Source organism: Neophocaena asiaeorientalis, unplaced genomic scaffold (genome assembly GCF_003031525.2).
Source record: "Neophocaena asiaeorientalis asiaeorientalis breed wild unplaced genomic scaffold, Neophocaena_asiaeorientalis_V1.1 scaffold67, whole genome shotgun sequence".
Taxonomy (NCBI): Eukaryota; Metazoa; Chordata; class Mammalia; order Artiodactyla; family Phocoenidae; genus Neophocaena; species Neophocaena asiaeorientalis.
In genome coordinates, this window is record NW_020173731.1 from 11,884,858 (window position 1) to 11,910,569 (window position 25,712).

The window sequence follows — 25,712 nt, forward strand, 5'->3', positions numbered from 1 at the left end:
ATATGCATCTCTCCTCTTCCCCTACACATGTTCTAACATTTCTGAAATAAGGATGTGTCTTAAAATAGATGTGTAAATTTCTTTTCTTTTTTTTTTGAAGCAGCTATTCAATCAGTGGTGTATCTTATAATCAATGGCATATTAGAATCAAGGAAATAGGGTAATTACCAGAATTGATTTCTCATTTTGATGTTGTATAGACAAGAGTATTCACTGGGCACCTCGCTCACCGGTGCATGCAAAACTGTTTGTGGACAGCCTCAGCAGGCATTACACACACACACACATACACACACACACACACACACACACACACACACACACACACACCCCACACGTGTGCTCACCACCCACTCCACCTTTGAGGTGCTGCTGGCTGTGGGTTTGATGCCATCAGACCCCCAGGGAGCCCAAAGAAATGCGCAATGTGTGAAATCACACCCTTGGAAACGTCATGAAGAAATTGCTTTTGGCCCACTCTGCTGCTGACTGTGCTGCGACCGGTCTCAGTGAGGGGCAGAAGAGCTCTTCCCAGCAGGAGCTCAGGCCTGGCCAGTGAGCTTCAGGCAGGCAGAGTTGATGGCTGTTGCTGACACAGAAGCATCCTGGGAGTTGAGTTGTTCCCCGTCTGGCACCACGGGGTGCCGGTCCCCTCAGGAGGCTCAGCTACTCCACAGGAGCCCCCACTGCTTAACCTTCTGCTCTCACATCTCAGCCTGGGTTGGTTAACCTCCCCATCCCTCATCCTAGGAGAAAGGAGCGATGTGGTTGATGAGGTAACCAAGGTTTGTCATGAGAAACAGAGGATAATGGATCACCATTAACACCATAGGCTAAGCCAAGGCAGTGGAGAATGTGAGCAAGTGGACTGACGAAGCAGCAAGGCCTCTGCTGGAGATTCCAAAAGCTTCCATCAGGCAAAGTCATTGAGCCTTGGTGGACCACATGCTGAAAGAGGTGGGAGGTAACTCAGGTCACCAAATTTCCAAGTGTCTAAGCCCCAAATGGGCTTCTGAGTATGCTCCTGCCCCAGAACCTGGCCTTGGAAGGAGATGTGGTACCCAGTGGATCATGGCCTTTCTTCTCAATCTGAGGCCTCTCAGATTCTCAAGAAACTTAGGCTCAGGCTATGCTGAATAAAAGAAAGTCCCTCCTGGCACCATTCCACAGTGACCCCTGCCCAGGACACCACTCCAACCTAAACTTTGTGGCCACGGAAATTTCTGAGACAAAGCATTTTGCCTCTAACTGGCTCCTCTTTGAGGGTGGCTTTGTGCTATGGGGTGGGGTGCTGTGGAATGGGTTGAAGATTTGACCATGATTCAGCCCTGCTTGTTTGGCTCCTTGTCTCCAGGCCAGGGGCTAGAGAAGCTGACAGAGCAGACCACATGCTATAGCTGCTGGCAGAGAAGCCATGGTCACCCCCCTAAAGGATCGTCCCCACCCCCACTGCACAATGTCTGCAGAGAAACCCCAAGGAGATTGATCAGCCAGCATCTCTGATTTCTAATTTCACTTAATGCTACTAAGGGGGCAGTTTGGGCCATTTGTTAGAGAGGGCTGGCAAGGTTCCAGGATCCTTGGCTAATGACTCTCTTGTATTAATCCCATTAGTCTACTATCTGCCACTTTTGACTAGGTCCCTCCCTTGGTCCCCTCCCCGACCCCAAATCTCCCTTCCCCTGGAGGAAGCTCACGACATGTTCCCATAAGCCAGGACTGGGTTGGCCTTGCTCACCAGGCTAGTTTTACCAGTAATTGAAAGAGCAGCATGGGCCATCACCCATGTCGGGTGACTGAGGCAATGCCCTCAGGAGAATCACAGAGTCTCAGTTTGAAGAGCTCTAATCTGTCATGGAACTTTCCCCCCTTTTTCTCTGTAGCAATGGTTAACAATCTTTAGGAGGCACACATACAAAATCACCTCAGGATCTGCATTTTTAATGACATGTTTAACATTCTTATCCAGGTGGTCCTTTGAACCATACCATAGCATCTCTGATGGATGGCTTCTGCTCTCTGATTGGACAGCTTTGTTCTCTGAATCCATGAGAAGTAAGTCTAATCCTTATTTCATATGACCACTTTTCTTATATTTGGACCTAGGCCCCATGAGCCTGTGTCATAGGAGAAAAGAGTCTTAGTTGTAGACTCATACAAATGTGAGATTACATTCTAGTTATGCAGGTAACTGCCATGTGATTTGGGGGCATACAACGTCCTGTGGATGGTTGGAGCCCCAGTGCTGGCTCTTACATGTTCTGGGCACCCTGGTTTCTGGCAGGGGAGAAGCTCCATGGTAATTAGTTTATATCCTGCTTGGAATCTTGTGATTTGGGACAAACATAAATGAGTCTCTCTACTCATTTATGAAATGGAAAAAGTAACATATTGGGGACTTCTGCTTCTGGGACAATGGACTAGATGTCCTTTCCCTGGTTCCTCCTGCTAAGTACATCTAAAAACCCTGGACATTACATATAACATAAACCTAAGAAGACTCGGAAAGGTGGAGAGCCAAAGGCAGACTGGCTAGGTACTTCAAGACCTGAGGAATTACATGGTAGTGAGGTCCATGGATCTTCTTTTGGCCTCATACATCCCAGACTTAGAGCTGAAGAAGCCAGTGACCCAGAAAAACCAAGAGGCACAAAACAGAAGACAACAGACACAAAAAAAGAGAAAAATCTCCAGCAAAAACCTGGTTGAGTTAAAGGACCAGGAAAGGGGCAGCCTAGCAAGATGGAAAATGTTTAGACAATTACTGCTCCACTCCAGCCAAACACCACAGAAAAAAACCATCACCCTACCTCCACCCATGCCAGCAAAGGTTGAATGGGAAGCTTAGGTTCCTGTCCTGCCTAGGCTGTAATGAGGTGTCCCCACACACCTGCCAGAATGCTGTCAGAGAAGGCCAAGTAGGGACTAGGGACTTCCATTCCAGATGACTGATACCAAGATGCCCCCCCAACCACAATGTCAGTGGAGGTAACATGGGAAGTGTCTACTTACGCCCCCCACCTAGCAATAATGAAGCTCCCCTCCCCTTCTCCACTGGCATGGTGTCAGACCTAGTGGAAAGTCAGGAATTTCATCATCAATAAGTGGTTAACAAATCCTCCTTACCACTGTGCCAGAGGAGACCATGTGGGGAGCTGGAATTCCCACCCCTGACCAGCAGCAATGAGGAACCTCCCTCCCTTGGCTGCAGGATGAATGGGAAACCAGACTTCTACCTTCACTTGCCAATAATAAAGTGGTCACCCACAACATATTCCTCTGTTGGAGCTTTGTCAGAGAAAACAAGATAAAAAAGAAGGTTTAACTAAGGTCTGGAGTCTCATAACATAACATAAAAATGTCCAGGTTTCAATAAATCATGTGCCTTATCAAGAACTAGGAAGATTTCAAACTGAATGAAAAAACAAAGATAATCGATAGATGCCAACATCAAGATGACAAAGATGTTACAATTACCTGACAAAGATTTTTAAATAGCCATGATAAAATGCTTCAACAAGCAATTATGAGCACACTTGAAACAAGTGGAAAAGTCTCAGCAAAGAAATAGAGGTTATAAAAGAGAACCAAATGGAAATTTTATAACTTAACAATACAATACTCAAAATAAAATGCTCAAAGGATGGGCTCAACAGCAGAATGAAGGAGACATTTAAAAAATCAGTGAACTTGAAGATACAACAATAGAAATTACCAAATCTTACATAACTGAGGGAAAATAGGCTGAAAAAAAAAAAAGAAGAAGAACAGGGCCTCAGGGATCTGTGGGACTATAACAAAAGATCTAACATCCATGTCATCAGAGTCCCAGGAGGAGAAGAGAAAGAGGGTGGGGATGAAAAGGTACTCAAAGAAATACTGGCTAAAAACTCTCCAAATTTGATGAGATGTAAATTTATAGATTCAAGAATCAGAGTGAACCTCAAACAAGATAAGCCAAAAGAAATTCATACCAAAATACTTCATAATTAAGCTTCTGAAAACTAAAGACAAAAAATCTTGATACAGTTCAAGAAAAATGGCACTACCTGTAGGAGAAAAATAATTTGAATGACAGCAATTTCTCATCAGAAGCTATGGAGGCCAGAGAGAAGTGGCACAATATTTTTGTTTTTAGTACTAAAAGAACTGTCAACCTAGAATCCTATACCCACTGAAAACATCCATCAGAAATGAAAAGAAGTTAAGACATTCTCAAACAAAGGAAAACTAAGAATTTGTCACTAGCAGATCTACCCTATAAAAATGGCTAAAGGAGGGGCTTCCCTGGTGGTGCAGTGGTTGAGAGTCCACCTGCTGATGCAGAGGACACGGGTTCGTGCCCCGGTCAGGGAAGATCCTACATGCCATGGAGCGGCTGGGCCTGTGAGCCATGGCCGCTGAGCCTGCATGTCCGGAGCTTGTGCTCCGCAACGGGAGAGGCCAGAACAGTGAGAGGCCCGCGTACCACCAAAAAAAAAAAAAAATGGCTAAAGGAAAATTTTGAAACAAAGGAAATAATAAAAGGAGGAAACTTGGAACATTGGAAAGGAGAAAAAACAATAGAAAGAGTACATGTGTGGGTAAATGTAAGAAGCTTTCCTTCTTGAATTTTCTAAATATTTGATGGTTGAAGGAAGAATTTTAACATAGTCTGATGTGGCTCTAAATGCTTGTAGAGGAAATACATAAGAAAATTATGTTGCAAACAAGGAGGGTAAAGGGACATAAAGGATTTAAGTTTTCTCTAACTACACTCAAATTGTTAAAATGATGACATCAGTAGACTGTGTAAAGTTACTACATATAATGTAATGCCTAGAGCAATCACTGAAAATGCTATACAAAGATACATTTATGAACACTACTGATAAATCAAAATGACATTCTAAAAAGTAGTTGAGGGCTTCCCTGGTGGCGCAGTGGTTGAGAGTCCACCTGCCGATGAAGGGGACGTGGGTTCGTGCCCCGGTCCAGGAGGATCCCACGTGCCATGGAGCGGCTGCACCCGTGAGCCATGGCCGCTGGGACTGCGCATCCGGAGCCTGTGCTCCACAACGGGAGAGGTCATGGCAGTGAGAGGCCCGCATACCGCAGAAAAACAAACAAACAAACAAAAAGTAGTTGAGCAGTACACAGGAAGTTAGAAAAAAAAATAGAGAAATGAATAACAGAGGAACCAAACAGAAAACAAAATGGCAGGCTTTAGCCCTAACATATCAATAGTTACATTTAATATAAATGGTCTAAATACACCAATTAAAAGACAGAGATTGGCAGAGTGGATTAAAAAATATGACCAGCTATATGCTGTCTACAAGAAACTCATTTTAAGTATAAAAATATAGTCAAGTTGAAGGTAAAAAGATGGGAAAAGATATATCATGCAGACATTAATCAAAAGAAAGCAAATGTGTCTATATTAATATCAGATAAAATTACCAGAGACAAAGAGGGGCATTATAGAATGGTAAAAAGGTGAGCTATCAAGATGACATAGCAATTCTAAATGCGTACATACAAAAGAACAGAGCTGCAAAATATGTAAAGCAAACCTGATAGAAATAGACAAGCCACAACTGTAGTTGAAGACATCAATATCCTTCTCTCAACAACTGAGAGAACAAGTAGACCAAAAAATCAGCAAGGATGTAGAGCCTGGAGATTTCTTTGGGGGGAATGTTTTAATTATTAATTCAATTTCCTCAATAGCCATAGAACTATTCAAATGATCTATTTCATTTTTGGTCAGTTGTGGTAGTTTGTTTTTTTCCAGGAAGTGGTCCATTTCATCAAAGTTGTCAAATATATTCGTATAGAGTTGTTTGTAACATTTCCTTCTTATCCTTTTGACGTCTGCAGAGCTTCCAGTGTTATTCCCAGCTTCATTCCTAATATTGATAATTTGTGTCCTCTTTCTTTTTTTCTTGCTAGAGGTTTGTCAATTTTATTGATCTTTTCAAAGATCCAGCTTACTGATTTTCTCTATTGTTTTCAATTTCATTGATTTCTACTGTTATCTCTATTATTTTCTTCCTTCTGCTTGCTTTGGGTTTATTTTGCTTCACTTTTTCTAGGTTTATTGACTTGAGAATTCTTTTGTGGGGGGTCCAGACCATAAGAACCAGCAGTGGGGGGTCCCAAATATCCACAGGATGTGACAGGGAGGGGCTGAGTGCACCTCAGTGAGAATACTGCCAGAGGATGTAGAATCATCTTCTTTTAAAAGGAGGTAATAATTTCCTTTAAAACATGACAGATTGATCTCACGTACTTATTTCCGGTATCTGAACTTCTTTCCAGTATCTCACTAAAGTTAGATTAAAATAATTTAAAGTCATAAACCCTCAAGTTCAAAGAGGATAAGAGTCAAAGATAGAAAAGAAATGTTTTTATTTAATTAGAAACTGAAATGTTGGTGTGCAAATAATAACTGACTTAGCAGACCAAGAAATTTGAACCTTAGGAAAGCCAATAAAAAGAAGCCAATCACTACCCCAGAGCTTTGTAAAGGTTTTGGAACTGGAGGCTCCTTGTATTGCTGAAGTGGGAGTTGTGGGGTGGGGCTAAAATAGGAGGATTGGTTGAAGATCTTTATAAGAAGCATTTAGATTTCCCAGGTCGAATCTCCCACCCCTGGAACTATGTACCTATCCCAATCCCACCCTAACAAAAGAATAGAGGTTTATTCTCTTGAGACTGAACTAGAGGGGCTCTGTACCTGGGAATACCAACACAGATGAGCCAGGAGTGAGCAAAGGGGAATTAAATCAAAGCTTATATCCTGAAATATGAGTCCCCTGCCACCCTAGTCCTCCTTTTCCCCTACTTGGCTCTCAGAATATAGACAGCCAGTCCTACACTTACCTCCCACCTGTAGGTGGGAGATTATAGAATTCTTCATGGTGGAAAAGAGGAAAAAAATAAAGAAATTTATATTTGTTCCTCTTCTCCTCAAAAGACAGGATCCTTGCTCAATCATTAGTGAAGCCCACTAGTTGACAAGCCCAGCTGAATTTCTAATCAGATTTTGTCTCCTACTCTTAAATTTGAATGGGTAATCAAGTATCAACAATCAGGAGGAAAACATCTAGACAAGTCTTCCCCAAAGTAAAACAACAGGGAAGAAAGAAAAATGAAGAAACACACAATGAAAAAAAGCATAAGAAAACTTTAAAAAATTTTAAGTATATTTAGAGCTATAGGAGAATACATTACATCTATGAAACAAAAACAGGATTCTATAAAAGAGAATAAGAAAGAGTTCAGAGAATAAGAAAGAATAAGAAAGAGTTCTTAGAAATTGTATATTGTGTAATATATATATCGATATAGATAGATAGATAGATATAATTTCAAAAGTCAAAAAAGTTTTAAAAATTATGTTAAGGAAATCTCCTTAACAGAGAATAAGAAAGAGTTCTAGTAATTGCATTATATATATATATAAAATTTCAAAAGTCAAAAAAGTTTAAAAATTATGTTAAGGAAACCTCCTAGGAGTTGGAATAAAAAGAATGAGGGAGGGTGACAATAGAGAAGAGTTAAGAAAACTAAACAATCAATTTATGAATAACAGGAGTTTGGGAAGGAGAGAACAGCAAAATGGGGGAGAAATTAGCAAATAAATAATGTTTAAAAAAACCTTCCTAGAACTAAAAGTATATATATTTCCAGGTTAACAGTTTTCATATTGACAGATTTCCTATTAATAAGAATAAAAAAGACCTACACCAGAACACACCCTTGAGAAATTTCCAGATTCCAGAGATAAATAGAAGAATATATATGCTTTCAGAGAAAAAACAAAGCAAAACAGCAAAGATTACATAAAAAGGTTAAGGAAAGAATCCAAAAGAGAATGGAGCAATGCCTTTGAACTTTTAAAGCAGGGATTGGCCAACTATGGCCTGTGGGCCAAATCTATGTCACAGCCTGTTTTTCTACGGCCCCTGAGCTAAGAATGATATATAAATTTTTTAAGTGTTATAGAAAGCAACACAAGGAAGAATATGTGACAGAGACCATGTGTGGCCCCTAAAATCTAAAATAGTTACTATCTGCTCTTTTACAGAAGTTCTATGAAACTTATTCTAAAGAAATTTCTTTCAATCCAATTAAACTATTAAAGTTTAAGAATATATAAAACTCACTTCCCAACTTATTCTATGAGATAAGTATTACTCTGATATCAAAACTAATATTATCACAGGAATACTACAGACCATCTACAATACTACAGACTATCTGTTATGAATATAAATGCAAAAATACTAGCAAACCAAATTCAGCAACATAAAAAAGGATTGTACACTGTGACCAAATGAAATTTGTCCCAGGAATGCAAGGTTGATTTAACCTACTAAAATCAATCGATGTAATACACCTTATTAATAGAATAAAGGATAATAATAATCACACGATCATCTCAATAGACAAAGAAAAAGCATTTGACAAATTCAACATTCTTTCATGATAAAAACACTTAACAACATAGGAATAGAAGGGAAGTTCCTTAATCGGATAATAGGCATCTATGAAAAACCGCCAGCTAGATCATAATTAATGGTGGAAGAATGGATGCTTTCATCCTAAGATCAGGAACAAGACAAGGAAGTCTGCTCTCATCATTTCTCTTCAACATTAAACAGGAAGGGCTAACTAGGTCAATTAGTCATTAAAAAAAACTAAAGTCATCCACTTAGGAAGAAATAAAACTATTAGCAGATGACAACACCTTGTATATAGAAAATCCTAAGAAATCCTCTAAAAACTAGTAGATTTAATAAATGAATTCATCAATGTGGCAGGATGCAAGATCAGTGTATTAAAATTTTAATTATCTTTCCATACACTAATAATGAACAATCTAAAAATTAATTAATTGAGGCATTAAGGAAACAATTCCACTTACAATCACAGTGAAAATAAGAAAATGCCTAGGAATAAATTTAACAAAAGAAATGCAAGACTTGTATACTGAAAACTACAAGACATTTAAAAAATAAATTAAAGATGCAAATAAATGGAAGGGGATCCCATGTTTATAGATTGGAAGAGTTAACATTGTCATGATGGTAAATAGTCCCTAAACTGATCTACAGATTCAATGTGATAACTATCAAAATTCTAGATTCTTTTTGCAAAAAATGACAAGCTGATTGTAAATTCATATGGAAAGGCAAGAGATCCAGAATAGCCAAAACAATGCTGAAGAAGAAGAGCAAGTTGGAGGACTTATACTTACCAACTTAAAACTGACTACAAAGCTACAGTAATTAAGACAATGTAGTACTGGCATAAGAATTGACATATATATCAATGCAATAGAATTGAGAGTCCAGAAACAAACCCTCAAGTATATAGTCAACTGATTTTTAACAAGGGTGCCAAGACAATTCAACGAGGGAAAGAATAGATTTTTTTATTTCAACAAATGGTCAGTGAAAACTAGATATCCATAAGCAAAAGACTGAAGTTAGACCCCTGCTTCACACCATACGCAAACATTAACTCAAAATGGACCACAGACCCAAATGTAAGTGCTAACTCAAAATGGACCACAGACCCAAATGTAAGTGCTAAAACTATAAACCTCCTAGAAGAAGGCATAGGAGTAAATATTTGTGGTCTTTGATTACACAATGGTTTCTTAGATACAACACTAAAAACAAGTGACAAAAGGAAAAATAGGTAAATTAGAAATTATGAAATTTGAAAACCTTTGTGTATCGAAGGGCACTAGCAAGGAAGTGAAAAGATAACCCATAGAACAATACATATTTGCAAATCACATATATCCAGGATATATAAAGAACTCTTACAACAATAAAAACACAAATAGTACAATTTAAAAGTTGGCAAAGGATTTGAATAGACATTTCTCCAAAGAAGATATACAAGTGGTAAATAAACATGAAAATATGCTCAACATCAATCTTAGGGAAATGTAAAGCCGATCAGAATGAAATACCACTTCACACTCACTTGAATGGCTAAAATAAAAAAGAGAACAAGTATTGGTTAGGATATGGAGAAATTGGAACATTCATACATTGCTGGTGGGAATGTAAAATGGTTCAGTCACTTTGGAAAACTGTTTGACAGTTGCTCAAAATGCTAAACATAGAGTTATGTAACCTAGCAATTCCACTCCTAGGTATATACCCCAGAAATGAAATATAGGTCCACACAAAAAACTTAGACATTAATGTCCAGCACAGCATTATTCAAAATAACCAAAAAGTGGAAGCAACCCACATATACATCAACTGATGAATGAACAAACAAAGCGTGGTATATTCATATGCCAGAATTATTATTTAGCAATGAAAAAGAATGAGGTACTGATACATGCCACAACATGGGTGAACCTTGAAAAGATTAAGTGAGTAAAGTTAGTCACAAAAGACCACATATTATATGGTGAAGTGTCCAGAATTGGCAAACTCATAAGGACAGAAGGTAAATTAGTGGCTGTCTGGGGTTGAGGCAGGGAGTTTGGGGAAGTAAGGTGAGCAGAAATAGTGAATGATTGCTAATGTGGACAGGGTTTCTTTTGGGGGGTGTTGAAAATGTTCTAACATTAAATTGTGGTGTCCATACTACTGTGAATGTACTAAAAGTCATTGAATTGTACACTTTAGGTGGGTGAGTTTTATGGGATGTGAAATATATCTCAATAAAGCTGTAAAAAAGACATAAAGACATTTTCAAGGCTTCAAAACTTAATTTCTCATTTATCTTTCACAAGAAGCTACTTGCAGATGTATTCTGCCAAAAAGAGTAAATAACCTCAGAAAGAGAAAAATGTGGAATTCAGAAAACAAGAGATTTAACCCAAGAGAGAGGCAAAAGAAATTCTCAGATTAATGATGAAGGGGTGCTCGTGATAACAGTTGTACGGCAAGCTTTGACAGTTACAAGTTAGATATAACAGAAAGAAAAAGGGTATAGGAGAGAAATCTTTGAGGGAAAAAAAAAAGACTACTTAATATGTTTGCACATATTGAGATGATTTTTATTGTTTGGCCAGAGAATTTGAAATAAATTTGTGATAAGTACATGGAAAACTAAGCAAGCAGGCAAACAATGAGGCAACTATTAACTCCAGCAAAACATAAAGTTGTCCAAAAAATAAAATAGTTTTATTGGATTCCCCAGATAAGCAGTGAATTACATCTCCATAACCATAACACCATCAACACTGAACACTGATTTCACCCACAAGGTGAGAGTACTATGATGGGAGGATGGGGAGAATTGATTGTGAGTGGGGCAGGAGTGCAGGAAAGGTTGGTATAGGATCCAAAAAAGCTAAAACTGAAAAACCAAGAGATAGCAGTATAATCCTGCTACTTAGAAATAAGGGGTTGGGGGAAAACAAAAGAAACAGAGAAGAGAGTCGAAAGCAGTATTTTCAAGGAAGCAGGAATTCAAAAAAGTAGGGGGAAAGGATTGCAATTTTTTCACTGTAGACTTAGTGGTACTATTGAATTAAAAAAAAAAACGGTACCCATGCATTACTTTGATTTTTTAAAAAAAGAATAAATAGTTTTAGAATCCTGGACATGAGCCTGGGCTAGCCTTACTCTAAATCTGTCAGCCTCAAACAGTTAGTCTGCTCCAGTCTGGTTCTCTTGGCTGCTCCACTAGCCTTGTAAGTACTCTGTACATCCGCAGCAGCCGTTAGCCTGGCTTCTCCTTGGGACTAGAGTGGGCAGCACTAGGCATAGCTGTCCAGGGGTGGGCAAGGTCCTCTCCTGAAATCTGGATCAAGCCACAGACCACATATCACTCCCCTTACTCATTCTGAGTCCGCTAAACTCGTTGGTTTCTCTCAAGCTATGATGGCAAGTCTCCACCACATTCGTGGACTTATATAATTGATTTTTTAGCCTACATGCAGCATATTTATCTATATAGCATTATATCTTTCCAAAAAAAATCTTGTTTTGACTCATCTGTGGTGTAAGGAGCAAGGATAAACACTGTATAAATGATATACAACGTAGACTCAAAGTAGAGGTGCTCAGGCATGTGGCTGGCAGGATGGACACGGTCCTCCCAGACACTTGTCATCTCAAGGAGAGGCATGCTTAGGCCGAGCATGACTTGGAGTGACATGTGTGTGTGTTTGTGATCCAAGAGAGGGAACCTGGTGCCCCATTGCCTTGCATATTAATGATGAAGGTTAGAGGGGATAGATCCTGAGCTTTGCAACCTGGGTTACAACCTTGTTGGCATGAGAAATATCCTATTCCCCAAAGAGTTGTGTGAGAAGTTTGCATATCAGCATTGGTTCCAACCCAAGTTCTCGAAGCCCTCCTACAGAGCCAGCGTTCTACTGGGCTGCCCAAGGGTCATTCAGCAGACAATCTGGTTTGTCCCTCCTCATCGGGTCTTTACATATCTGAGCTTACTGACTTTTGTGTTAGTTTTCCTCTAACCTTTGTGCTATTCAGTCTTTATCCAAGCCACTGATTAAAATCTTGAAAAAGTCAAAACCAGCGAAAAAGCCCTGTTGTTTATCTCTGTGATGATAATAATCAATACCTTTTGGCTACTAAACCACTAAGATCTCTATCTAATATGCTATCATCCAACTTATTCGTCTAGTTTGTCCACAGAGGTAGTCATAGGAGTCTTTCTCCGATTCATGCTAAAAATCAAGAAACCCCATGTTCATCGGCCCTATCCACATAGCCAGGACATGGATGGTAAGGGCTGGCCTCAGAGACAGGGGGTGAGGAAGGTGTTCAGGAAGCCACATCCCGCTGTATGGAGATGGAAATTTTAATTGCCCCAGCGGATGCAGCAAGGGACAAAAGAAAGCATAGCTGTGAGGAGATCCCAGATCATGAGCCTATTAGAGTGAATGTGTTAATTAATGTGTTTATCAAATCTTTCCCTCTAGGATGAGAGAACCCCCCAGACAGCCTGAAAGCCTCGGCACCTAAAAATGGAGACCACTGAAAGAGAGGGGACAGAGAGCTGGGAGAGGAGGGTCCCTCAGCCCCTCCTTTCTCTCCATCAGCCCCCTCACATGGCATCTCGTGTCCTCAAACATCAGAAGGTGATCGCCTGAATTTCATCATGTGTTAGTTACTCTCTCAGGAATATTAATTAAGTCCAGGCCACCAGGGGAGCACAATGCTTAACCCTTACAAGTGAATTCCTCTTTCCAGGCTCAGCAGGAAAAGGATTGGGGGGGAGGGGGTACTTCAAACCAGACCGCAAGGTGACGTGACACTCACTTTCAGTTTGTTCTCTGTATACATAGTCATTGTACTCATCACCGTGACATAGTTGTTTACGTGTCTTTCACATCTACTAGACTGTCAGCAGCTTGGTTAATGCAGATACTACTGTGCCGTTCATCTTTGCATTCCCAGGGCCTGGCATGCACCTGGCGTACTCCACCCATCTGCCCAACGAAGGCTGGCCCTAGGGGTCCTGCAAAGGGCTAGGGTGGCATCATTCCAACTGCTCCTCTGTGCTTGGCATATAGTAGCTGCCCAACAAATATTTGGTGAACAAAGGAAAGCAAAATACTTGCCTGCCCTGCGAGGAAGGTCTTAGGACAACGCTTACAGGAGACTCTGCCTGCACGGCCCTCAACTGACCAAGGCCAGTGAAAGAGCCCTGTGGCACTGCTATGGACTTCCCCTCAGGACGATGAGAGTCACGGTGGGTCAGAACGTTCCCTGCAGTTTAGGGAATAAAGAACTACCTTGGGAGGCTCCTCTGCAGCCTCTGGGGTGGAAGGCGTCCCGCTCACAGGCAGTTCTCACATTCGGCTCGTCTGACTGTGAGCCAGACCCTGGGGACAGAGCAGACACGGGTAACGTCCCTGCCTTCATGAAGCGTATGTCGACTCTCAGGGAGGCAGACGATGCAAATAAATATGTAACGTGTCTCATGATAGTGGGGGCAATGAAGACAACAAAGCAGGGTGAAGGGGCAGAGCCGGGGTGCTGTTTTGTGTAGAGTTCAAGGAGGACCTCGGAGGTAGGTAACATTTGATCTAAGGCCTGAATTCAGTTGTTCGTTTGTGTAGCAGTCCACACGTCTGGCCGCCCTCTCTGCTTCCTGCTGTTTCTCCAGCAAGCCAAGCCCCTCCCACCTCAGGGTTGCTTCCACTGTCTGCGATTCTCCTTCCTAGTTGTTTGCTCTAGCTGTTTCCACTGCCTGCGATTCTCCTTCACCTCTTCAAGTTTTTGCTTAAATGTCTCCTTCCCAATGAGGTCTGGCCTGACCGCCCTGTTTAAAACACCCTCCCCATTCCCTATCCCGTCATACTCTGCTCTGTGTTCCCCGTCACACTTATCACCCTCTAATGTAGCACCCAATGCACTCGTCCGTTAGGTGTGCTGCCCTTGCCCTTCTCCCCTCCCTAGAATGGAAGCCTGACTGGTGCGGGAATTCTCACCGCTTCGGTTCACTAATCCATCCCAAGTGCCTGGAGTGACGGCAGAGGGCCAGCGCCTGGTAAGTGCTTCAAACATCCACTGTTCCTTCAACCTGATGTGCCTGCCCTGCAGCAGGTGTTGCCCTGCGGTGGCAAGAAGCCCCCTAGTGACGGTGGAGGGGGGTGTGGAATGCTGCCCCTACTTCCCTCTGTGCTGTTTCGGGCTAACTCTGGGGGGAGGTGGCATGATTGGCTTTGGAGTCCCTGGGCTCCACTTCCTGACTACCTCAGCTTCTGCCCTCTCTCTTCCAAAGAGCACAGGGCGAGAACCTGTCTCAGATCAGGAAGCTGGAGGGGGACCCAGAGAGCGTAGGCATGGCCAGAGACAGGGCACGGAGTCCGAGGAGGGCTGGGAGTCGGGGCGAGGGACTTGGCCTGTCAGGGTGGGTCGGAGTTGAGGCGAGAAGCACAGGGCCACGTGGAGAGGCCAAGGGAGGAGAAACCCCTTCTTTATTGCCTCCCTCAGGGATTCTGTGACGAGCCTTGCGACAACATTCCAGTTCCACTGTGCAAGGCTCCTGGTACCCTCAGCAGGGTGTCTGGGAGAATTAACTGCCTGAATGCCTAATGACAGACACAGGAGCAGAGAACAAGTGTGTATGTGCGGGGGCGGGGTGAGGAAGAGCCAGTGCCTTCTCTCTTTAGAATTATTTGTGGGCAATTGCAGATTTCCATCTTCAGAGCCCGTATCTTCTGTGAACTCGGCCACCCCTCCCCACACCACCACTGTTGCCACTGTTCTGAGTCTCTGGCCCCTCTGTTTTCCCAAGCAGGGATGTTCAGATTCCCTTCCCTCAAGCTTAGCACCGATGCCTGCTGGGCCATGGTGCCCTCCTTACTGTGACCACTCCAGGCTGACAGTCACTTTCCCTAGGCTCGGTCACTTGATGGCCAACAAGTGTTCCCTGAGGCTGGTTAGAGTTAAGTCCAGAGCAGTGAATTTCTCCCTTGCTTCCTCCACTTCTGAGCTATGAAATTACCCATTAAGCAAATCAATAATTCATCAGGTTATCCACATTTAGTCTAAATTGGATCTCATGACCTCAGGCTAGACTTTGAAGTCCTGCTTCACCTGACTCTACTACCCAGCCAGCCGCCCCATGGAGTCCAGCCAGCTTCCTAGTACTGGGCCCCTTCTCCTCACTACTCGGTCCCCACACCGCTACCCCCGGCCGACCAAGAATAGCCCAATCTGATCCCCTCTCCAGAAGCCCATCCTTCCCTCTTTGCCGTAATCCAGCTCTTCAAGGTCTCGTCTTAATTCCAGCCCTTACCATGAACTTCCTGGGGCTTCTGCAGCAGACGGAACTATTTTATAATTAGGACTACACAACTTTGCACTCCATTTGTTTCACATTTGCAAACCCATAGTTGTTAAGCAACATGAGGACGGGACACTGTAACAGACCCCTCACATCCCCTCACCACGCCACAGAACACGCAATGAATGCTGTTGTGTTGTACCACCTCGTTTCTACCCTCCTCGCCAGCACTCTCTCTCTCTCTTAATCCAAACTACCTTTAGCACCGCAACCCTCGGTCCCACGTTCCCTTCAGTCCTCAGGGACTGGACAACCCTGGGTACATGGTCAGACTTTGGATCGTAGAGAATCAAGCTGGCTGCAAGCCTACTGAAGAGATTAGAAAAAGAGGCTAGAGTGGATACAGGCCAGTCAGTAGGGCCATTGCAGCAGGCTGGATGAGAGACGGTGGGAGTAAGTTCAAGGAGTCACTGATAGAGGTGGAGACAAGTGGATGGATTCAGGAGATCATCTGAAGCACTTTTGCATCTACTACATCCTTTGAGATTCATCTCCCTCAACAAGCCGTGACAGATAATAGTAGTACATGTAATTTGGATCTCAGTCTAGGTGATGAAACCAAGGCGAGGAGGGATGGAGTGGATTGCCTGGATTCACACAGCTGGTCAGGGTGGGCCTGGGACCCACACCCAGATCCTCGGGCATCACATCCAGGACTCTTTGGTCTCACGCCCCGGAGACTAACACTGGAGCTGCCATGGGAGGGCCAGGTGTTAAGCTGAAGAACCCTGACAGGGCTACCTGCCTGCAGCTATTCACTATTCACCAATTGATTTGTAGTAACCTGTAATTATTTCTGCTGAATTTTTTTGCATGTTCCATTTGTTTTTTATTCTCCAGCAGACAAGCTACAGGAAGAAGCAGCTTGGGACATAAGTGGGAGCAGAAGAGCCTGTCTGGCTCTGGGATAGAAGGTTAGGGGAGTCCAGATGCCAGCCTTCTGTCTTGCTCCCCTCGGCTCCCTCTGCCCTTTCCTCAGTCTCTCTTCCTCCCCACAGATGGGGCGCTGGGTACTCCTGAGCCAGATCGCTCTTCTCAGTGTCTCTCAGGTCTGTCTCTGCCAGAGGGAAAGAATCTCTCCAGAGTCCCTAACTCCCTTTCTGCCATGTAACAACTTGCCATTGGCACGTCTCTCAAGACACAGACTTTTGGAAGGAAAAAGAAGGAAAGAAACTGCAAGGATGGATTGTTAATTTTCTAAATGAAATATGACTGTGAGATTCTACCTAGCTAGCTGGAGGGACATTCCACTCTGCTTCCCCTCTGTAAGGTGGTCTGAATGTTCAGGATACTTACTCAATTTGGAAAGCTTGGGGAAAGTCTTCTGCCCATAGTCCGAACCTGTAGGGTCCCTTCAAGGGAGTGAGGGCTGCCCCTAGGGGCTGTCTCTCCGTGCCAACTTGGCCATAGTCCTCCAGACCCTATAAGAGGTTCAGCTGTGTCCTGGGTCGCTGTGTGGGTGTGGGGGGCAGGTCTCCCCCACGCACAGCTCCTGCCACTCCCTCACTCCTCCTCACTCTCCCTTGGGGTTCAAGCCAGTCCCACCAGCTCCAGTCCAAGCAGCAGCCTGCCGTGGAGCCAGCTCTTTGCAGCCACAGCTCTGGTTAGATTTTCCTTTCGCTTCATATTTTAGAGTGGAGACACAGGGAAGCAGTCCTCTCCACCCAAGGGGTTATGAAGAGCCTAAACCTTAGTACTCAAAGCGTGGATGAGCTCCCTGGAGTGGAATTGGGGTGAAGCTGGAAACAGTTCTCACTCTTTTGTGACATGCCTATAGACAGGAAAATAGAGGCACAATTCATTTCTCAATCTGGTTGTCCTACCACACTATCATTTGTCAGGTATTTCACAAACACTGTTTTCGATCCTCACTATTATTATCTCAGGGTAGTTATTATTAACCACATTTTACATATGAAGAGGCTCAAAGAGATTAAAAAAGTGTTTTTTGTCCAAGGACACACAACTATTAAGTGACGGAGTGGGGATTCAAACCCTGGCCTGGCCAAATTCTATTTCCACTACTCCAGCTGCTGCTGGGTAGAGATGAGTTCTCTTCACCAAAGGCATTTGCTTTAGCAAAGCCCTGGAAAAGTCAAAGAAAGAAATGCCCAAGTAAAGTCTTCAGGGGTCAGTGTAGCGGGGAGCTATTTTCTGGAGGCAGCTTCTAGAGCCTCTCGAATGTATACCAGACCAAGAATAAATAAGTAGATAGATAAATTTATAAGCATAAACAAATACTGAACTCTAGTTATAAGATGGTAAAATGTTTAAAAGTTAAGTGTACTGATGTATGCCACTTACACTGAAATGTGTTAAAAGCATAAAGAATGGACTGATGGATGGACAGATGTGTAATAAAACAAATACAGTATAATGCTAGTTATAGAATCTAGGCGGTGGGTGTTCACTACGCAGTTCTTTAAATTCTTCTAGGGACTTCTCAGGTGGCACAGTGGTTAAGAATCTGCCTGCCAATGCAGGGGACATGGGTTCAATCCCTGGTCTGGGAAGATCCCACGTGCCGCAGAGCAACTAAGCTCATGAGCCACAACTACTGAAGCCCACGCGCCTAGAGCCCATGCTCAGCAACAAGAGAAGCCACCGTAATGAGAAGCCCGTGCACCTCACCGAAGAGAAGCCCCTGCTTGCCCAGCTAGAGAAAGCCTGCGCGCAGCAACGAAGACCCAACGTGGCCAAAAAAAAAAAAAAAAAACACCTTCTGAATGTTTAAAAATTTTGCTATAATATATTGGAGGGAGAAGAAATCACACAGGTAAGTCACACCACCTATTGTCACACATCACCGTGGCTCGAGGGAGCTTTGTCATTAGTCACCAAGTTTTTCCTACAGGAAGAGTCCTGGACTACACACTTGAGAATACAGAATAATGAATGGATAGGTAGTCTCTGCTTTGTGAAAATCTAGGGTACCTGGGAGAAAATAGGACAGAGTCATAAAATCAACATTTGTTACAGTGGTTCTTTATTTTCTGCCTTAACAGAAGGGGAGCAGGTTACAAATTGCTTGTAAGTATACATTGTCCAAAAACCTCTTCTGATTGACTTTGATGCATAGGACAGCCCACTACAGTTAAAGAGTCAGAAATGGACAGTAAGGGAAGATGACTCACAATCCCCCGGGGATTACAGAGACTCCCACAGCGGAAAATTCACCCGCAGGTGAATGTATTAAAGAACAAGAGCGGCTCCTTTGGATGGCCGATTGGTCTAGTGGAAAGCTCAGCAGAGTTGGAGCCCAGCCAGTCCCAACTCTTCCCATTTATATCAACTTGAACTAGTCATGTTCTCTTCAAAGCTTAATTTCCTCCTCTGTTAAGGATGATAAACTATTGCCTGCAGTTCAGATTTTGCCTATGACTTGTTTTTATATGGCCTGAGAGTTAAGAATGATCTTTATATTTTTAAATGGTTAGAAAAATCAAAAGAAGAATAATTTGACATGTGAAAATTATATGAAATTCAAATTTCATTGTCCATAAGTAAAGTTTACTGGAACAGAGCTGCTCTTGTTTTTTTTTTACACATTGTCTATGGCTGCTTTCAACCTACAAGAGCAGAATCAGTTGCGGTAGACACCATATGGCCTGCGCAGCCTAAAATATTTACTTTCTAACCCTCTGCAGAAGAAGTTTGCTGATCCTGTGTGAAATGGTCCATCCACTAACTTCACTTCTCCATCTACCTCACTTCACAGAATTGCTGTGAGAATTAACATGCGCTTTGGGCTTAGTAAACTGTAAGGTTCCATGAGATGCAGGGTGTTACTACTACTGGACCTCATTTCTCTCAATACCATCTTAACAAAGGGAGGAGAATCTGGAAGGAATATTTTATACGACAGATGGGGAAACTGAAGTTGAAGAAGGGAGACAAAACATTCATGCAGAAATAAATGCCCCTATTTCACCCACAAGGCTTCCACAGCCAGGGCCTTAACTATGTACCTCTGCAAATCTCAACGTACCTCTGAGAAGGACAGAATGGGGAGGACCATGCATTTTTCAGAAATTTTATGAGACAGTTGTTAAAACACACCCATTACTAAAAACCAAATTACATAAAGTTACAATCAAATAAATTATAAAAGAAAAGGTAATAAATACTCAAAATTCATCACTTCCTAATTATTTTACAACATTTTATTACTATCTCTGCTTTTGAAGTTATTTATGTCTTTTGTATCTGCATGGTGAAAATACTGTAAAACCGTGTGCTTCTGCACAGCTCTTCCTGCCTTTGCATTCAATGATGTCACATTTGGTATCTTGAAATTAGTTTTGGTGAGAGTGTTTACAACTTGACACATGGCAAACCCTATAAATTAGGCATTCCCCTCACCACAAAGCTGGGCTTAAATGTTTACCTGCACGCTGCTGGGACCAGAGCTTCCGGTTACAGGAGGTTCACAAGGGATATAGTGGGCGAGAGAGTGGAGAATGATAGAGGACAGAGGGCGGATGCCACAGGTATAGAAGAAGAGGAGGCTGTTTTTTTCTTGGACCAAGAAGCCTTTGAACTAGGAGTATTTGGAGACTAAGGCTCCAGTACGTTCCCTGGGGAACCCTAGAGCCTTAGTGTCTGCAACCATTACTGTGATTCACATTCTGGTTATACCTCCAGAGCGGTGAGGCCTGAAAGAACCTGGTTGCATAAAGACAGGGTCACTGAGGCTCAGAGAGATGAATGACTTGCTGGGAGTCAATCAGTGCCTCAGAGCCAGGTCTAGAATCCCAACTCCTTCTCCCAGACCAGCTCTTTGTAGGACAGTGATGCTGTTTTACCAAGCACCAGCTGATGACAGGAAATGGATATGTGGACCTGCATGGCTGTTGTCTTCCCATCAGGTCCCGTTGAGGACCTTCCTCCCTCCCCTTTTGTCAACAGATGTCAGGGGCCTTTGCCACACAGGAGAGTCTGACCACCCATGTCCTCAGCTCACCTGTACCTCTGCAGCTCTCTTTCTCACAGCCTTCAGTCATCTCTCTGGACCATTCTCCTAACACAGGCTCATTAAGAGCATGTGAAGTGTTGGGCTCATGGGTAGGGTGACTGACTATGGCTTTGGGAAGCTCCTATCTTCTAGGCAGGCTGTCAGAGGGTGTCTTTGATCTGGATTCCTGTAGGAGCCTACCAACTGAGAAGGCGCACAGGACGAGGCAAGAGAAGGTGTTCAGGAAGTGGTCTGCTCTCTAAGCACGTGAAACGATTTTAGATGGTCACTTGCACTCTGTATCATCATCATGCACACAGTAGGCTCTTGGAGAGTCATGTTTGGAAGGAACCCAAAAGATCATCACGTCTAGTACTTCGTTTTACAAATGAGGAAACTGATGTCAGAGAGAGGAAATGACATGAGGAAAGACATTCTTAGTAAGTGATGGCATTGGATTCAAACCCAGGTCACTCTGAAGTTTGTTCTTTTCTAAAAACAGAGCTAGGATTTGGAACCAAGATGGCGGAGTAGAAGGATGTGCTCTCGCTCCCTCTTGCGAGAACACCAGAATAACAACTAGCTGCTGGACAATCATCGACAGGAAGACACTGGAACTCACCAAAAAAGACACCCCACATCCAAAGACAGAGGAGAAGCCACAATGAGATGGTAGGAGGGGCTCAATCACAGTAAAAACAAATCCCAATACTGCTGGGTGGGTGACTCACAGGTTGGAGAACACTTATACCACAGAAGTCCACCCACTGGAGTGAAAATTCTGAGCCTCACGTCAGGTTCCCAACCTGGGGGTCCAGCAACGGGAGGAGGAATTCCTAGAGAATCAGACTTTGAACGCCAGTGGGATTTGATTGCAGAACTTCAACAGGACTGGGCAAAACAGAGACTCCACTCTTGGAGGGCACACACAAAGTAGTGTGCGCATCGAGACCCAGGGGAAGGAGCAGTGAATCCAGGGGAGACTGAACCACACCTACCTGCTAGTGTTGGAGGGTTTCCTGCAGAGGTGGGGGGTGTCTGTGGCTCACCGTGGGGACAAGATAACTGGCAGCAGAAGTTCTGGGAAGTACTCCTTGGCGTGACCCCTCCCAGAGTCTGCCATTAGCCCCACTATATGATGTCTACAACAGACCCACTTCAGACCTCAGGACACATACAGACTGAAAGTGAGAAACTGAAAAAGACAGTCCATGCAAATGGAATTCAAAAGAAAGCTGGGGTAGCAATACTCATATCAGATAAAATAGACTTTAAAATAAAGAATATTACAAGAGACAAGGAAGGACACTACATAATGATCAAGGGATTGATCCAAGAAGAAGATACAGCAATTATAAATATATATGCACTCAACATAGGAGCACCTCAATACATAGGCAACTGCTTACAGCTATGAAAGAGGAAATCGACCGTAACACAATAATAGTGGGGGACTTTAGTAATCAAGACAATATGGTACTGGAACAAGATAGAAAGTCCAGAGGTAAACCCACGCACCTGTGGGCAACTAATCTATGACAAAGGAGGCAAGGATATACAAAGAGAAAAGACAGTCTCTTCAATTAGTGATGCTGGGAAAACTGGACAGCTACATGTAAAAGAATGACATTAGAACACTCACTAATACCATACACAAAAATAAACTCAAAATGGATTAGAGACCTAAATGTAAGACCAGACACTCTAAAACTCTTAGAGGAAAACATAGGAAGAACACTCTTTGACATAAATCACAGCAAGATTTTTTCGATCCACCTCCTAGAGAAATGGAAATAAAAACAAAAATAAACAAATGGGACCTAAGGACACTTAAAAGCTTTTGCACAGCAAAGGAAACCATAAACAAGACGAAAAGACAACCCTCAGGATGGGAGAAAATATTTGCAAACAAATCAACGGACAAAGGATTAATCTCCAAAATATATAAACAGCTCATGCAGCTCAATATTAAAAAAAACAAACAACCCAGTCCAAAAATGGGCAGAAGACCTAAGTAGACATTTCTCCAAAGAAGACATACAGATAGCCAAGAAGCACATGAAAAGCTGCTCAACATCACTAATTATTAGAGAAATGCAAATAAAACTACAATGAGGTATCACCTCACACCAGTATGAATGGGCTTCATCAGAAAATCTACAAACAACAAATGCTGGAGAGGGTGTGGAGAAAAGGGAACCCTCTTGCACTGTTGGTGGTGGGAATGTAAATTGATACAGCCACTATGGAGAACAGTATGGAGGTTCCTTAAAAAACTAAAAGTAGAATTACCATATGATCCAGCAATCCCACTACTGGGCATATACCCAGAGAAAACCACAATTCAAAAAGATACATGCACCCCAACCTTCATTGTAACACTATTTACAATAGCCAGGTCATGGAAGCAACCTAAACGCCCATCAACAGACAAATGGATAAAGAAGAAGTGGTACATATATACAATGGAATATTACCCAGCCATAAAAAGTAAGTCAGAAATAGAAAAACAAATGTATATTAACTCATATATGTGGAACCTAGAAAAATGGTACAGATGAACCGGTTTGCAGGGCAGAAATTGAGACACAGATGTAGAGAACAAACGTATGAGCACCAAGGGGAGAAAGCAGCGGGGGTGGGGGTGGGGTATGCTGAATTAAGCGATTGGGATTGACATGTATACACTGATGCATATAAAATTGATGACTAATAAGGACCTGCTGTATAAAAAAATAAATAAAATTAAATTTAAAAATAAATAAAAAAAAATAAAAACAGAGCTAGAACTTGGTCTCTTAACTCCAGACACAATTTGAAATTCACCGAACCATAACTTTTTAAAGATAGTAATCTACTATATATTCCCGGAAGTATGCTGACCACTGTGAAATGAATTCAATAAACACAGTTCCTGCCATCTATGATCTGGTTTATAGTTTAAGACTGATAGATGAACATAGACGGGAAGGGAGTTTTAGACTTAGATAATGGATATATGAACAGAATTTACATTCTATGGCTGGTGATAATAGATGTAAAGCTTGGCGCAGAGGGGAAAGCACGGGTTGGAGAAACAACCACCTGAGTTCAAATCCTATCTTTGCTGTTCGTTAGCTGTGTGATCTTGGATAAGCTACTCAGCTTCTCAAAAACTCGGATCCCTGACCATAAAATGGGGAGAGTGATATTCCTTAAACAAGGATGTTGTGAAGCTTAAATGAGATATTTGTAAAGTATTTAGTATAGTACCTGGGACTTAACAGATGTTCAAATAATGGTGGCTAGTGACAGATAGTGCAAGGTATGGGGAGTGGGTTGGGCCAGAAACATGTGAACTGGAGAAGAAAATGATTTACCTCCCTGGTGCTGGTCACGGTAACAGCAAAAATTCCTCATATTTGCATGTCTCCTTGTAAGGTACAGACGGCCCTGAGAGACAAAGCAGTGTTGGTCCTATTTCCAGGCTGACGTACCTTCATATTTTTTCAGTTGAAATGCATTGTTCCAAGCATGTTCTAGATTACGGGGCTTTAGTGATGCAGAAGCAAATGCTAATGGAAAAGGCAGCAGCCCAGAATCTGACTTGAGTTCTTTGAGCTGCTATCTCTTTCAGGCGCCACTCATTCTTCTAGTTTGGGGAAGACCTAGAATCCCCCAAATGTCCAGGATTCTGAGGGCGAGTAAAGAGGGCTGGAAAGAGGTGCCATGTGCTGACTCAGGCCATGGCACTCCAGAGCACCACTGAGGGGTGGGGTGGTCACTAGCACCTGGTCACTCCAGGGTCACTTTCCTGATGGCCCTTGCAGGTTGGCACACACCCCTCCCAGGCTCAGGGAGCTGCATTCCCCCAGGACAGCTGCTTCTGGACTGCTGCTCTGGGTTCTGTGCAGGCAGCCTCTGGCATTCAACCCAGTCGAAGCTGGAGTGTGAGGAACTAAAGACAGGACAGGTGCTGCATGTCAGTGACCGGAGGGAGGCGGAAACCACTCCCGGCTCCGCTGGTCTGCGTGGATGTCGGCTAAGCCTGCCAAGAGCCTGCCGGAGAGAGTGTAAGTACGTGGGTGTCCACACGTGGAGAGTGGCCTGGTGTGGTGGGGAGGTTTCATGCATGGTGAACATGGAAGAGGCATGTATGTTTATGTGTACATGAGTATGTTTGTGGCATGGGTGTTTGAGTGCATGTTCTCATGTTGTGAGAACGGTGGGTGTGTGTGAATGTGCATGTGAGCTATATATATCCAAGATGTAAATAGATTGCAAAGAGGCTGATGCCACAGGCCACAGACAAAAACTTTGTAGACGAATGCTTCTAACATGAACCTGTATGTGTCGTGTGTCTGTGTGCTTTGGGCATATATGTTTGGTCTAGTGCCCTGTGCGTTCAAAAATGTGTGCAAGTAGGGCTTCCCTGGTGGTGCAGCGGTTGAGAGTCCGCCTGCTGATGCAGGGGACGCGGGTTCGTGCCCCGGTCCGGGAAGATCCCACACGCCGCGGAGCAGCTGGGCCCGTGAGCCATGGCCGCTGGGCCTGCGCGTCCGGAGCCTGTGCTCCGCAATGGGAGAGGCCATAACAGTGAGAGGCCCGCGTACCGCAAAAAAAAAAAATGTGTACAAGTAGATGAGTGAGTGTTGTCTGCATTTGTACGTGAGGCTCTATATGTGAGTGTTGGGTGTGTTATGTGTGTATCTATGTAAGTCTGTGTGTGCTTCTGGCCAGGGCTGGGGACAGGATATTAGTGTGGGACAATGAAAGATTCCTATTTTCCTGTAGGCCCAGGATTCTCTCTCCCATAGTCTATTACAATTTATCCATCCTGAGTAAAATCCTGAAGGTTTGGATAAATCAGTTAAGGCTTGACCCCCAACAATATATCCACTTTCTGCTTACACCGGAGCCACCCAGAGACACCTTCCTGATAGGTCCCACCACCAGGAGGAGCCTCTGACCCAAGGGCTGGACCAAT